Source organism: Hesperophylax consimilis, chromosome 12, assembly GCF_061612785.1.
Source record: "Hesperophylax consimilis isolate HC1 chromosome 12, BYU_Hcon_1.0, whole genome shotgun sequence".
Classification (NCBI taxonomy): Eukaryota; Metazoa; Arthropoda; class Insecta; order Trichoptera; family Limnephilidae; genus Hesperophylax; species Hesperophylax consimilis.
Genome location: NC_142847.1, coordinates 23,731,823 through 23,746,284, shown reverse-complemented (window position 1 = coordinate 23,746,284; position 14,462 = coordinate 23,731,823). Strand labels below are relative to the sequence as shown.

General features: G+C 32.6%; 1 protein-coding gene across 2 annotated transcripts in view; it reads right to left on the bottom strand.

Moving 5' to 3' along the window:
- Positions 1-14,462, bottom strand: part of LOC149419345 (extracellular serine/threonine protein CG31145) — a 303,213-nt gene that overhangs the window by 187,941 nt on the left and 100,810 nt on the right. For both annotated transcript variants that reach the window (XM_089638246.1, XM_089638245.1), the window contains exon 3: positions 1,871-1,928. The gene's annotated coding sequence lies outside the window, so the exon portion shown is untranslated. The remainder of the gene's footprint in view (positions 1-1,870; positions 1,929-14,462) is intronic.

Sequence of the window (14,462 nt, the reverse complement as noted above, 5' to 3'; positions counted from 1 at the left end):
TAATAAAATCGAAAGATGGAAAAATGTTGACGAATGAGGAAAAAATAAATGAGAGATGGATGAAGTATTTCGAGGAAGTCTTTGAAAGCGAAGTGAGTGACAGTGATTCTAGCGGCGAATCAGATATGAATGATGATGGACTGAATGTTACCGAAATTAGCATGGATGAGATAGAAAGATCAATTAAGTGTATGAAGAATGGTAAGGCTGTCGGTTTCGACAATATTGCTGCTGAATATTTTAAAGGAGGTAGCCGTATAATTCTCACATGGTTGTGCAATCTTTTTAACCAATGTTTAAAGGAAGGTTACACGCCTTTAGATTGGAGAAGGGCGGTGATCATGCCATTATACAAAGGTAAAGGGTCACGTATGGAATGTGGGAATCATAGGGCTATTAGCCTGCTAAGTTCAGTTGGCAAGCTGTATGGTAGAATTTTGATTGAAAGGGTAAGAAAGGAAACAAAGGATAAAATATGGGATGTGCAAGGTGCTTTTATGAGTGGAAGGGGGTGCATGGACCAGATCTTCTCATTGCGTATGCTCACCGAGAAGTTTCTGGCAAAAAACCAGAAACTTTTCTGTGCCTTTGTAGATCTACAAAAAGCATACGACCGAGTCGACAGGAAAAAGCTATGGAAGGTGTTGTCCAAGTATGGAGTGAATGCGAATCTGACTCAGGCAATTGCGTCTCTATATGAGGGAAGCGTTGCATGTGTTAGGGTGAACGGTGGTTTTACGGGGTGGTTTGATATCACAAAAGGTGTTAAACAAGGCTGCGTAATGTCACCGTGGTTATTCAATCTATACATGGATAATTGTATGCAAGAATTGAAAGATGTGGGATTGGGCGCGAATTTGAGTAATCTGAAAGTATGTTGCCTGTTGTATGCTGATGATGCGGTGCTGATTGCTAATAGTATGGATGATCTGCAGTCTCTCGTGTCTAAGATGAACGAAGTATGCGTGAAGAATGAGTTAATGATGAATGTAAGTAAGTCTAAAGTAATGGTGTTTGAAAGAGAAAGTACGAAAACAGTGTGCAATATAGCTGTGAATGAGGAATACTTGGAGCAGGTGGATGAATTTGTGTATTTAGGAAGCATGTTTACGAGAGATGGGAAGGCTGACAGAGATATTGAAAGAAGAGTAAATGCAGGTAACTCCATTAATGGAGGACTGAACGCAGTTGGCGCTAACAAAATATTGTCCAAAGAAGCGAAGTTAGCAGTCCACAATGGAGTGCTTGTACCTACCCTGATGTATGGAAGTGAGGCATGGAACTGGCAAAGAAAGGATGAAAGTAGATTGAATGCTGTTGAAATGAGATCCCTGAGGCGTATGTGTGGTAAAACCATGTATGATCGTGTGAGGAATGTGGATATCCGCAAAGAGTGCAAGGCTGATGTAAGCGTAATGAGTAAGATCAAGAAAGGGACGCTTAGATGGTTTGGGCATGTAGAGCGAATGAGCGAAGAAAGGAGTGTAAGGAGAATATACGATGCAAATGTGAATGGTAGCAGAAGTCGGGGACGCCCGAGGAAGACATGGCACGACCAAGTGAATCAGATACTTGAGTCGGGCCATGTCAAGAGTCAGAACAATAGAAGAGTATGTATGAGACGATGTATGAATGTGAATGAGGCAAGGAGTGTGTGCCAAGACCGAGTTGTTTGGCGGTCCGTCCTCTCTGCCTACCCCTGCGGGGAAACGGCGTGATGGTTAGTTAGTTAGTTAGTTAGTCATACGAGTAAGTTTTCTCCGTAAGATACAAAAAAATATCCCATTTCAAAACTAATTACCCAAACATTCCGAATACTAATTTCGTCATAAAAATATTGCTTTAAAAACATATAAAAGGTTTTACTTACAACACTGTGATATGAGGGAAAATTATGTTGTTCACTTCACTGCGAGGCCGATTTATATCTGTAACAAAAAAAAATCGTTAATTAAAATTCGGTTTAAATGTAAAACCTTCTTGTTTTATTGATACTCTCACTACCCAATGAGACAATACCCAAAGAGAGCGAAATTTTCGTGCAGGGTCTTTTCTATGGTAAGGTATTGAAAAGATGCTCACTCTATCTACAAACTTTATATATCTCATATTCTTCTTATGCTGAAAAGTCCGTCCCTGTTGGCAAAACTATGGTAGGGAAACGATTCACCTTTTAACTTTAACCGGTGAAATTATTTATTTCAAGTAATATATTAATTTTAATATAATCAAATCTCATGAATAAAAAACGACTTGGCGAAGCCGATACACTCGGAATCTTATACAAACAAGCCAAAAGCTCTTCCAATAGTTGACAACTACGCGTTTTACGATACGATATATTAATAAATAAATATTGTTTTATCGTACTCGTATCTGTATAAATTTATTCAATAGTTTAACCTTATGCAGTAAATAAATATTTCTCTTATTCAATAAAATTTAATATGAACGTTTTAATATATTCCTTTGGAATGATTTTATTGATAGGCACTATCGTATCGTATCGTTAAAAATCGTACATTCAAAACTCTGAAGTCGCTGAGAGTGTAGGGTAGACACTTAGCTCTGATTTCTGTCAGTAGACTGTCAGTCTGGTCGTTTGGTGTCGTCAGACTATCGAGACATTGGATTAGTCGGTTTTCTGTGACCTGCTCTATTAGGCCTTTCCACGCCCACCTCTTGTAGTTCACGTAAAAGTATTTGTAATAAATTACCAATTAGCATAAACAATACAAGAGCATGTAATTTTTTTAATTGATTACGTAGGAATTAGCAAAAATGCCTGTCTTTAAAGTTTAAAAAAATAGTTCCCAGAATAAATACCCACTCGCTTGTTTATTGGAAAACAATGAACTTCTCACGGTGATATAGTAACACTATACTTGCGTAGAAAGTGAATCGACATGGTTTGGCAACATTTAGTTCTTGTCTGCGGCAAAAAGTGAAAATGTTGCCATTATATTTAGCCGTTTTTCAGTCTAATTAAGCTGGGAATTAAATAATTGCGTAATTTTGCGGCACGATTTTGCTGATTATCCTCATCTCAGATTGTTTTCAAGGAAATTTACCGTCAAAGTTGTGAGTAAAATTGAGTTTATTTTATTCTCGTGACTCTCGCAGTCTTGGATTTCAGAGCTACTGCATAGGTGTTTAGTCGCTAACCACAAAGAAATTATCTGGTTTTCTTTGTCTTCGCCAAGTAACGGGTCCCTCACCAGCAGTCATCTCAAAGCGTATTGAGCTATTAGTCGATTATACCCAATTTTGTCTATGTCTTTCGTCGTGCTTTTCTGGCCTAGTTTTGATAGGTTCAAAGCTTATGACCAAACTTCCATTTGGGATACTATGTCCATAAAGAAAGAGGTATTTGAAAAACCTGATTCACGTCACTCAAGAATTTCAATTCAGCAGCCATGATCTTCTGAAGCTTTTCTTTCCTCTGTATAATGAATGAGTAATGTGTGAAAAAAAGACGGGTTAAAACACAGCTTAAAGATGGCGGATAGCCCTGTGTCATCTCACAGATTTAGAGTTTCCACAAACGACGTTGTAAAGGGAGTTAAGCAGAGAACAAAGTGACTAATATCTATAGCATAGAACGTAGAGGTAAGTTTTTTTAAAGCTTTGATGAAAATTTCACTGAAAACAAAGGATTTTACAATACGCAAGGAAAAAAATGTGATTTCCTGAGCCTTATTGGTAGCCGACCATTGAAGCAAATGAAGAAAATATGATATGCAACCAAGAGAACAACGGTGGAGATATATTATATATTTAAAGCGATGTTTTCTTTATTATTTTTTTTTAATATTCATTAATAACATTTTCCCCTCTCCTAGTGACATAAAACACAATAATTTTATAGTTCCTTTGTCATCGTACATTGTATCGTAGGTACTCTCATACTCTCAAATGGGTACCTACGTAAGTGTACAATGTAATCATTATATTAAATTGTATAATGCCTGAGTCGGTTGCATCCTAGTACTGCAATAATTTCCTCAATAAAAAGCCATTGTTACCGACATGACTTACTCTTTTTAGATGTTATTTCGCTTCTATGCACATGAGATCAGATGGCATCATCGGGACTTTACACTTTAGCTTGTATTTCACAATTCAAATTCGAATTAAACTAGCTGGAAAAATACGTTCTCATGATGTTGATAAAAAAATAAGCAACACCATTAAATTTTTTTTCTGAGAAATACGAAAAGTCGAAAAACGTTACTGCACTCTACCATTAAGTATCGTATGTCAACATTTTTTTAACTACGTATATAGCAGAAAATCTCTTGATCTGAATCATCTAAAACCATAGAACGGCAAGTTTTGGTGTCAAGATAGTTTGACAGCTATTTCAACTAAAAAAAAATCTATCATAAACTATGAATCTACGAGTTAGTTGATGCCACTGAGTTTGTTTCGCTCAGTTCAATTGTTCAACAAGGATAATGAACATAATAATTTAATAAACTGAACTAGTTTTAATAATTAATCTACCATACTAATATTAAAAAAATATACGCTGAAGAAATTAACGTTGTAATAAAAAAATATAATGAAGATTCACGAGCCAGACTTGCCACGTGTACTGAGTGAATGCAGCACATACATCTTTAAAAAATTAATACGTGTTTTTTCCAAGTAGCTTTCACAGGAACAATGCTAGGAGCTTTCCTGCTAAAAATGTAATTAAAAGCAGTCGTAAGCAGCAAAAACTCAAAGTATTTCTGAGTTGCAATTATAACTGTTTTGTTTGATTTCTAAAGCATTATGATATAGCCATTTTAAGAGAAGTGTAGGTAAATACCTACGCTATTCGCGTAACAAAGTGAAAGATACTATAGAAGAATGTAAAGTTTTACGATAAAGAAATATATTATAAAGAATATACGATAAAGATACTATTAGAAATATAATATATTATGAAGAAATTATACTTAGTTCACATTTAATAATGAAAAAAAATTATACAAGTTAATAATTAGCCACTCGTCTTTTTTTATAAACGATTGCTAGTCTCGCCGGTACACTGCGGAAAATAACTTAGTTAAAATATTACTGTTTTGACATAGTGGTTAGGAAGTATTGTTCAGTAAACAATAAAATACAAACACTACTGGCTGAGATGTTCTTTAGGGCGACACAAGACTACTACTACTTACTAATTCCGACGAATTCGTAACCTTATATATTTGTTATTAAACCGTTAGCCTATTTATATTTAAGATTGATAAAAATAATACCTTACGATTAAAATATTTTATGTAAAACGGTTTGAAAAATTTATAAAATGTTTTTCTACTCTAAAATTATTGGTAAGCACAGATTTAATTTTTGTTGACGGTGAATTAGTAACTTTCGATCATCACAATTAAATAAACCCAGCGGAAATATCAATTTTCTAGGCCTGCTAGGGTAAATTCGACCATAGATACGTCTAATATGCCGGGCCGCGCGCTGAATATTTGTATAAACGTCTTATTCACTTACGCCGTTAATATTGCCAGTTTATTTTAGATTATTCGGGGGAAAATTCGACCGTAAGTCGGCCCAACACACCAGGGCCGTACAAAGGATGGTTTTGTAAACGCGAAGTTAAGATTCCAACTTTATTACAGGGTATTGTGTCGTCTTAAGTCAAAAGCAAATAAATATGTAAGGTAATAAGCACTAAGGGGCACAATGAATGACATATTGTTAAAATGATTCTTGTGAAAAAGTAATAAGTCAGACTTAAAAGGAAGCTACAAGCCAAAAATGTGTATATTTTTGGTATACCTTTCTAGGTAATAAGCATTAAAATCTCTTGACAAACGGAGTCTAGAAACGTTCGATTTCAAGCACAAAACGGTTTTTTTTATTTATTTTGTAAATAATTTTATAAGAAAGGAAAAAAGTTAATCAAGGAACTGTCACAGATAATCTTAGCTATTATACTGTATTTTTTAAAGTTGTTTTCTTTACGCGTTCATACATTCCTATGGAAGAAAAAAAATTTAGTAGTTTACATTTATATTTTTATTGGGTAATTTATTTTTTTAATTTGTATTCTACTCAAGCGAAACGATGTTAAAACCTTCAATTTATCTTAAGCATATTTTTTGGTATTCATAATGTATACCAATTTGTTATAAAGATTAATCAAAGTAGAGATTTAGCATTAAGCTTCGCCTTAATGCTATTGCGTAATAATAATCTTTGATTTGTTTGTGAAATCTATGGAAATCGTAGACATAAATAAGGTTTTAAAAGATTTAAAAATGTAGTATATATATAATGCTTTCATTAACTTTGAAAATCAATCATCTCAATTTTTGAAAAAAAAAACTTTTGATTCAAAAATTGTTTCCGCTTGACCGAATACTAACTCTGTGAAGTCAGTATCAAAATCGTTTCCACCTTCCAAATTTGCATAATATGATGTTATTATTAAGGTTAATTTGCAAAATCATAGGTTAGGTTGCAAGATGCATCCGATATCGGATACACTGACAGTAGAGAAGGTACGATAATAATTAATAATAACAACGGTGCAATAAGATGCATGTTTTGAAATATTATTCCACTGCAGGGATTCATGTACAAAATTAATATTAACTTTCGTATCTTATACACTTTTTATGTGGTAAAAATCTGATCCTACATAGATTTAAAAAAAAACAGCTAATTAAAATATGCTGTTATCTGAACGAGAAACAGTAATTATTTATCTCTGTTTGGGTTATATAAGTACCTACATAGGTGTTGTGTTTATCGTACTGCGCAAGTATAGTGAAAAGTACCTAACTAGATGATTTACTGTAAGTTTGTGAATTTGTGTAAGGTATTGTTTTTTATCTCATTGCGCAAGTATATTGAAAAATACCTAACTAAATGATTTCTTGTAAGTTTGTGTCATATTAAGTACCTACATAGGTGTGGTGTTTTATCGCACGGCGCAAATATACTGAAAAATACCAAACTAGATGATTTCCTGTAAGTTGTTTTCAAAGAACTCCATAAAAGCTGATTGTCGCGTAGTTAACCATTGTACATTTCAACCACATTTGTATACCTAACCTGATGATTTCCTGTAATTTTGTGTTATGTTAGGTAACTACATAGTTGCGTTTTATCGAACTGCGCAAGTGTAGTGAAAAATACCTAACCAGATATTTCCTGTAAGTTTGTGATATATTGAGGCTATATTGTGTTTTATCGCACTGTACAAGTATACTGAAAAGTACCTAACTAGATGATTTCCTGTAAGTTTGTGTTATATTAGGTAACTACATAGGTGTTCTGTTTTATCGCACTGTGCAAATATACTGAAAAGTATCTAACTCGATGATTTCCTGTGAGTTGTTTTCAAGGACCCCATAAAAGCTGATTGTCGCGTAATTAACTGTTGTACATTTCATTAAACATTTGTCATCTGCATTTACATTTGTACTAAGGCGATGCATTGCGAAGTAATGCAAGAGTTTGTGTTTTAAGTTAGATAAGTTGTCGCTTAAAAATATTATAGTTGCTTTAATTAAATACTGCAATTATAACACAGCCTTTGCTATAATCGAGCATTTCTATTTATAAGCTGAGAAAAAAATTAAGAGTCAAAAATATCCTACTTATGACATGATTTTATTGTATAATTTGGCAAATCAATTTATTTAGATAGATAACATTTTTAATATTTGTGAGTTAACTTCACAAAATAAAATAAAACTTGCATTTTGGTGGGTGTTTTTTTTGCATAAATCAACGGCCGGTTTTAAGCGGGAATTAAACCTTATCGCCATCCGTATAAGAAGTGCATGATGTTGCCCAATTCTGAATGACACACGTCGAAGTGGATCGCCTTAATGGTACATTATGAAAAATGCCACCAGCAAAAACAAATTTCAGTCACGAAATGCCTTTCTTCGAGGCGCTGACAGCAGCCAATACTGTGTCAACCGTATGGGCTGCAGCAATATACAAATCCTTAACTGATTTCGATCCATTTAAGCATTGGGTAAACAGATATTATTGTATCATTATTACCGTTTTCAGAAATGTGTTTCCATTACTTTTAATATAAAATACGCAGCGGAACGCTCGAGAAACGTACCGAGCTAAGCGACCCGCGAAACGCAACACTTTTTCCCAGGGAACCGGTTAATAAATGCATCTAATCGCATTGCATTAACTCTATGCGCCGTATAATGCTAATAATGCATTCCTCATACATAACGAACTTATTGTTGCATCTGAATGCTCTCAATTACTCCACCTCGCTTGCACTTATGAGATAAACCGCTTCCTGGTATGTGGAATTAATGAGAACTTTTATCGCGTGGTGTTACGTAAAATGTGCAGGACGTAAAACTTTAAAATAAATATCAAACTATACTTGTTAAGTTTTTTAAGGTATCTTTGTACTATTCCATAATAATCTGTAAATTTATACATAATAATCTGTATTTGTTTATAAGTTTTGTAACTGTATATTTGTTTTTTATGTTACTAGTTGTAAAAAACATGTTATCTTTGAATGGCCAAGATCACCTTAATGGGTCAAAGCAAAAAAAAATTATAAAAAAATATATTATTTGCGATGAAAATAAGAATTCTAGCATCTCAATCTGTACAAGACTAAGAGGATTATGTAGAATATAGTTTTGGCCGGAAAGTGTAGAACTTCTTTGAACTATTGGCCCGTGAAAGCACAATATTATATTTTTCATAAATGGAAGAAACCAGAAAAATTATTTCTTTGTATTTTCATTTCCCTTTCAAATGTCTGCCCAAAAAAATTCAACCCGAGAAAAAAGTCGATTGTTGTAACTTTGTATATTCGCACAATTACATATTTGTGCCTTTGTAACTTTGTATTTTTGCATGTTCATACCCTTGAATATTTGTATGCTTGCGTCTTTCCAACTTTACATACTTTTATCTTTGAACCTTTGTAACTTTGTATCATTCCATATTTATATAATTCTATTTCCATTTTTTTTATTTTGTAGCAATGCATATTATTTATATACTTAAATATTTGCTCCATTGTAACTTTGTATATTTGCACATTCATATCTTTGAAGATTTATTTTGCATATTTGCAACTTTGTAACATTGAATATTAGCTGCTATAAACTTTTGAATACAATTCAATTTCAACTGTGTATTAATTGTTGAAAGGAGTAACATCAAAACGAATAACGTAGAAAATATAGCAATTCAATGCGATATTTGATACGACGTGCATATAATACGTTTTTATTTCCCGTTTATATAATTTGTGGGAAATGGGTTGAAGGATTTGTTCGTGATTATCTTTCTTCGGTCTGAACCTTAACGGTTTCTTTGTGAGCAAATTTGAAAGGAATCTGATTAATCTTAGTGTAGGTTTGGAGTGGGAATTAAATTAATATGTAACCTTTTTGGTTCTGACAAGGTCTAACTCCTAGTTATATAAGTCTAGTCACTAAAATACTTATTTTAAAACAAATATTAACGCCTTAAATATTGTCGCCAAAACATTGTGTTTATGTAGTAGACGACTGTGACGTCACACCGCCAACGTTTCCAGGCGGTCCCGGTTCCCGATTATATCTTAGCGGCGGAATCTACGTCATAATACCAATAAGAAAATATGGTTCATTTAGGAAATTGTAGTTATAGATTTTTTTTAACATAAATAATTATTAATGAATATATTTTTTATTATTTGTGAAGTTTGTTTTTCTAATTTTGATTTTTGCACTAAAATGCAAACATTTATTATTAGTATCCCTCATTTGTTGAAATACACTATCCCTACTATCTTCTGACGTCACACGTCCTACGATGTACGATTCATGCCGTTTTTATATTATCTTTTTATCACCCCCATTCTAAAATTCCTTCGAAATCGCAGGCACGTGCACGGCTCAGAATGCATTTTTGCTATCTTAATAGTTTTAAACTATGGAGGGCAGTGAAATAATGCGATCTGAATTATTAACTTCACAAATAAATAGTTCACTTGACGAATTCGTAGTACCTCTATTAAGATAAATCATTAACATGTGACAAATGTACGGTGGTTATTAGCATTGAAGGTTGAAAGATATTACCATAATACACGTGTTATTCTGTAATTAGTTTCACCGTGTGACCATTCAAATGTACAAATACGTACTAATTTAGTAACGATGCACTGTCATGATTGCGATCGAAATGAAGGAAATACATTATGCAATTTAGGAATATATATATATATATATTTTGTCGACAAATCGAAAGTCGACAAATATATATATATATATATATATATATATATATATATTTGTCGACAAAATTTTTCCTAACCTTAAAAACATAATTTTTTAGCTATGAGTTTTGAAATGATACTCGAAACATTAAACAACGTGAATTGTCAATAAACCTTTAACTTTCCACTAGTATTAGACATTTATTCGAAGATATCAGCTGTCGAGAGTTATATAACTCAACACAGGTGTTGTAAGAAAATAATTATTAAAGCTGAATTTCTAAATTTTCTAGAAACTTTCTTCATTTGCTTATTTAACTGATCGATGCCTAATTATCACAAACAACTTCTAAGGACGGGCTTCTTAACAGAATTTGAACAATTCATCAAATTTCAAGTTTTGTTATTATTTCATCATTGGCCGGTTGTTTCACTATTCATGGATAATAACACAACTTGAAAGGGACTTTCGCAGAACTTGAATAATGCTAATTTAACTACATGAAATTTGATGAATTGTTCAAATTCTTAGAAACAACCTGTCTTAAGCATTATACCATGTTTTGATTTGTGTTTTTCTACTTTTTTTAAATAACTTTAACCATCTGCCTAGCCATGAAAATAAACATATTTGAAAAATATTATGATTTTTTTCATAATACCTCATCATAAACAAATTACTGATAGGCGGTATTTAACCTACAGAGAAAAACATGGTATAAAAACAGCGGCATATAATGATTTAGCGTTTACTGTTTTGTTGATAAATGTTATAAACGAAGCCCGTTGTGCTTCAATTACACGCTCAATTACGCGATTGTATTCGCTACGGTAAGACAAATTATTCAATTGTCCTCCATAGTTGGTAGGTACCTCTGCAATACCCCAGTAAGTACCTAGTCCTACAGTCAGATTCATGTTTGGTCGAACACTAGAATTTGACTTTTCATCAAACGCTAATAACGCTGTAGCTTGTGGCAGAAAATATAATAAAAGAACTTACCAATTGTTTTAAGATTACTAATTAGATCGGATTGAAAGAAACCACTAATTTTTCTTATCTCAGCGTTACTTGAAATTCCAACGGTCGATCACGAGATAATTTTATGTATGTACTGTACTAACTCTATCTACTTCTAAACAGAGGTGGCCGACGATTTTTTTATACTAAAGCTTACTTCTTACTACTACTTGGCTTAGCAACAGATTTTAACTGGAAAATGTGGAACAATGTGGCGCCTTGTCTTATTTTATGACGGTTTAATGGATATTTGAAATATCTACAGCTGATGAAGGAAATGACAATTGTGATTTGAAAATAGTCGATTTAATCTAAAAATAATAATACTGGTCTTAATTTCAGAACGTATGATGTTCATGTAATCCCATTGTAAATACATTATTTCATATAGAGATTTAAGAACAGATTTTAACTGGAAAATGTGGAACAATGTGGGCGCCTTATCTTATTTTATGACGGTTTAATAGATATTTCAAATTTCTACAGCTCATGAAGGAAATGAGAATTGTGATTTGAAAATAGTCGATTTAATCTAAAAATAATAATACTGGTCTTAATTTCAGAACGTAGGAGGTTTGTATAATCTCACACATCCCATAGAGAACATAAGAACATTGTTTCGTATAGAGATTCAAGAACATATTTTTAAATAAGAAAAAAACAAAAACAAAAAAACAGATGTCGCGAAATGGGTCAATTTCCACTTCTAATATTCTTCACTTCATTCATTAATTAAAGAAAATAAAATCTACATTCAAAAAGATTTATTTAAATAAACTATTAACTATTACTTTTCTTTGACTAAAAATGTAGGTAATCAAGCAGAAAATGCGTAGGTTGTAATGTAATGAGCCGATTAAGCTGCGCTTAATTGCTTGATAATTGTTTGTGTAATACTACGTCTACACCTGTCTGTGCTCACATACTGCAAACGGAATATTCATACTAATAAGCCGAAATGACATCACTTTACATAAACGCGCGATTATAAAGGTGGGTTTACAACGTGAAGCGCTACGCAGAGTTAATGTCTTAGTCATACTCTACAGATTTGGGCAGAGGGTCCAAGCCCAAACTGGTGCAATATATGTAGAATCGAAACATTTAACAAAGATAATCGAATGATTAATCAATTTTATACTATTCCAAAGCTTCTCTCACGACGAATCCCTTCCATATACTCGTATACTCCTCTTGGCCATATACTATATCCTTTTTTAATTACAAATTCTACCCTATGATAACTTTTCATTTTTATCCCTTCCATTTTGCTTCGAAACATTTTTACATGACATTTCGAGATTATTTTACGATTATTGAAAATTATTCGATTATTTAGAAATACATATCTCGATTATTTCCATCGCTAGTTCAGTCAAATATCTAAAACCTACACAACAGCGACCTCACATTAACTAATTTCTTAGTTTGTCTAATGTAAGACATATAAGACAGCATGAAGAAATATCAATAAATTGACGCCAACACCAAAATTACATAATAAAGTTCACATTGTATATGTGTCTAACATTTTTAGATGTGCAATTAGTACTAGTAACTACTAATTAAACGTTTGGAAGAAATCTTCCAGAATCGAATATAATCTTCATACTCACATATTATATAGCCGAAAAACAATAGGTTGTAAGATATTTTAGATTTCAACGCTCTGAAATGATGAAAACGAAATGATTTTTCTGCTTGAACTATTGAAGAACATGAAACAAACAATGGCATCTCATCTATTTTTAATATCAATTGGATATTTGACATGGCTATGGCTATATTGCATATTTGACAATGGATCATGAAAATTCATGGCTCATGATTTTAACGTAGAAATTCCATATAGAAAAAACTTGAATTACATAGTTCAAGCAGGAAACTAGTGAATTTACATCATAGAGAGAAGCCAAAAAAATACTAATTTTTATCAATCTGAAAGGTTAAAAAAAATCGGAGTGAGATCTACGCTTCGGCGCATTTTCAAATACATTACTCAGCTACCGATTTTTTTTTTTAATTTCCCGAAAATTCCAGCATCATACAGGATTTACTCGAAAACGAACGCTCAAATCGAAAAAAGTTATATCATATAATCGACAAAAATTAGTACTTTCCCACCAAACTAGAGTTCCATAATAATCTAAATAGTACGTCATTATTGTGCACTTTCAACATTTTTTAGTAATTATTTTCCACAAAATGTATTTTTAGTAGTTAGACCACCAAGACTTGATAATTATAAAATACATAACCTCATTGACAGCAAAGATCTAGGATCTAATGACAAAAACTGATACGGTCAGTAGCTAGATATCGCATTTGGAATATATTAGTGTTATTGAATTTCGATCGGTCAACACACTCGAACCGGTTTTTCTAATAAGGATTCAGCTATGGAAATTTTTTCTCGAGAATAACGCCCGTCCAAAAGATTAATTGGTAGAAAAAATTGAGATTTTACCGAGACATTCATAATAAGTTACATAAATAACAATCTATTTGGTTGTTTTGTTGAACAGTACCTTGTATATTGAACCCAATGATGTATTATATTTCTCTATAATTGAACCCGATTTTTTTTATTCACTGAAATTGCGATATTTTTTTTAAATCCTGTTGAATGTGCCTATCTTTGCACTTTGCAGATGGCCAAGGGAGTAACCAACGAAATAACAAACTATATTTTTTTCAATCCATAAAATCTGTAGTGAAATCGGCGACACCGACTGCAAAAATAAATTTCTCCATAGATGGAGATATTAGTTATAGATAGATATTAGTTATATTATATTGGATATAGATATTATTTATTTTTTCATATTTTTGTTTTAGCTCATCACATGAGTTACTATGGAGAATAATTTCCCTCAGGACCCAAGCCATATTTGGGTATGCTGTGTAGAGTTAATTACCTACCAGTACATTCCATTCTATTCTATGATCAATTATAAAACATAAACTTCAATAAAACAAGTTACTCAGATAAACATGGTATACCATCATTTTAATGCAAATTTAGAAGGTCATCCCAGGGTCACTTTAATTAACCTTCTCGTTGATATTAATTTCCGACAGGTTTGCGGACAAGCTATACGAGATTTTTAAAAAATCAGCTTAGATTTGTGCGGTTTTGGTTACGTGTCAGCATCACGACGATCTGTGACCAAATAATGCGACGGAAATATTAATTGATCAAGCGCTTATAACTGATAT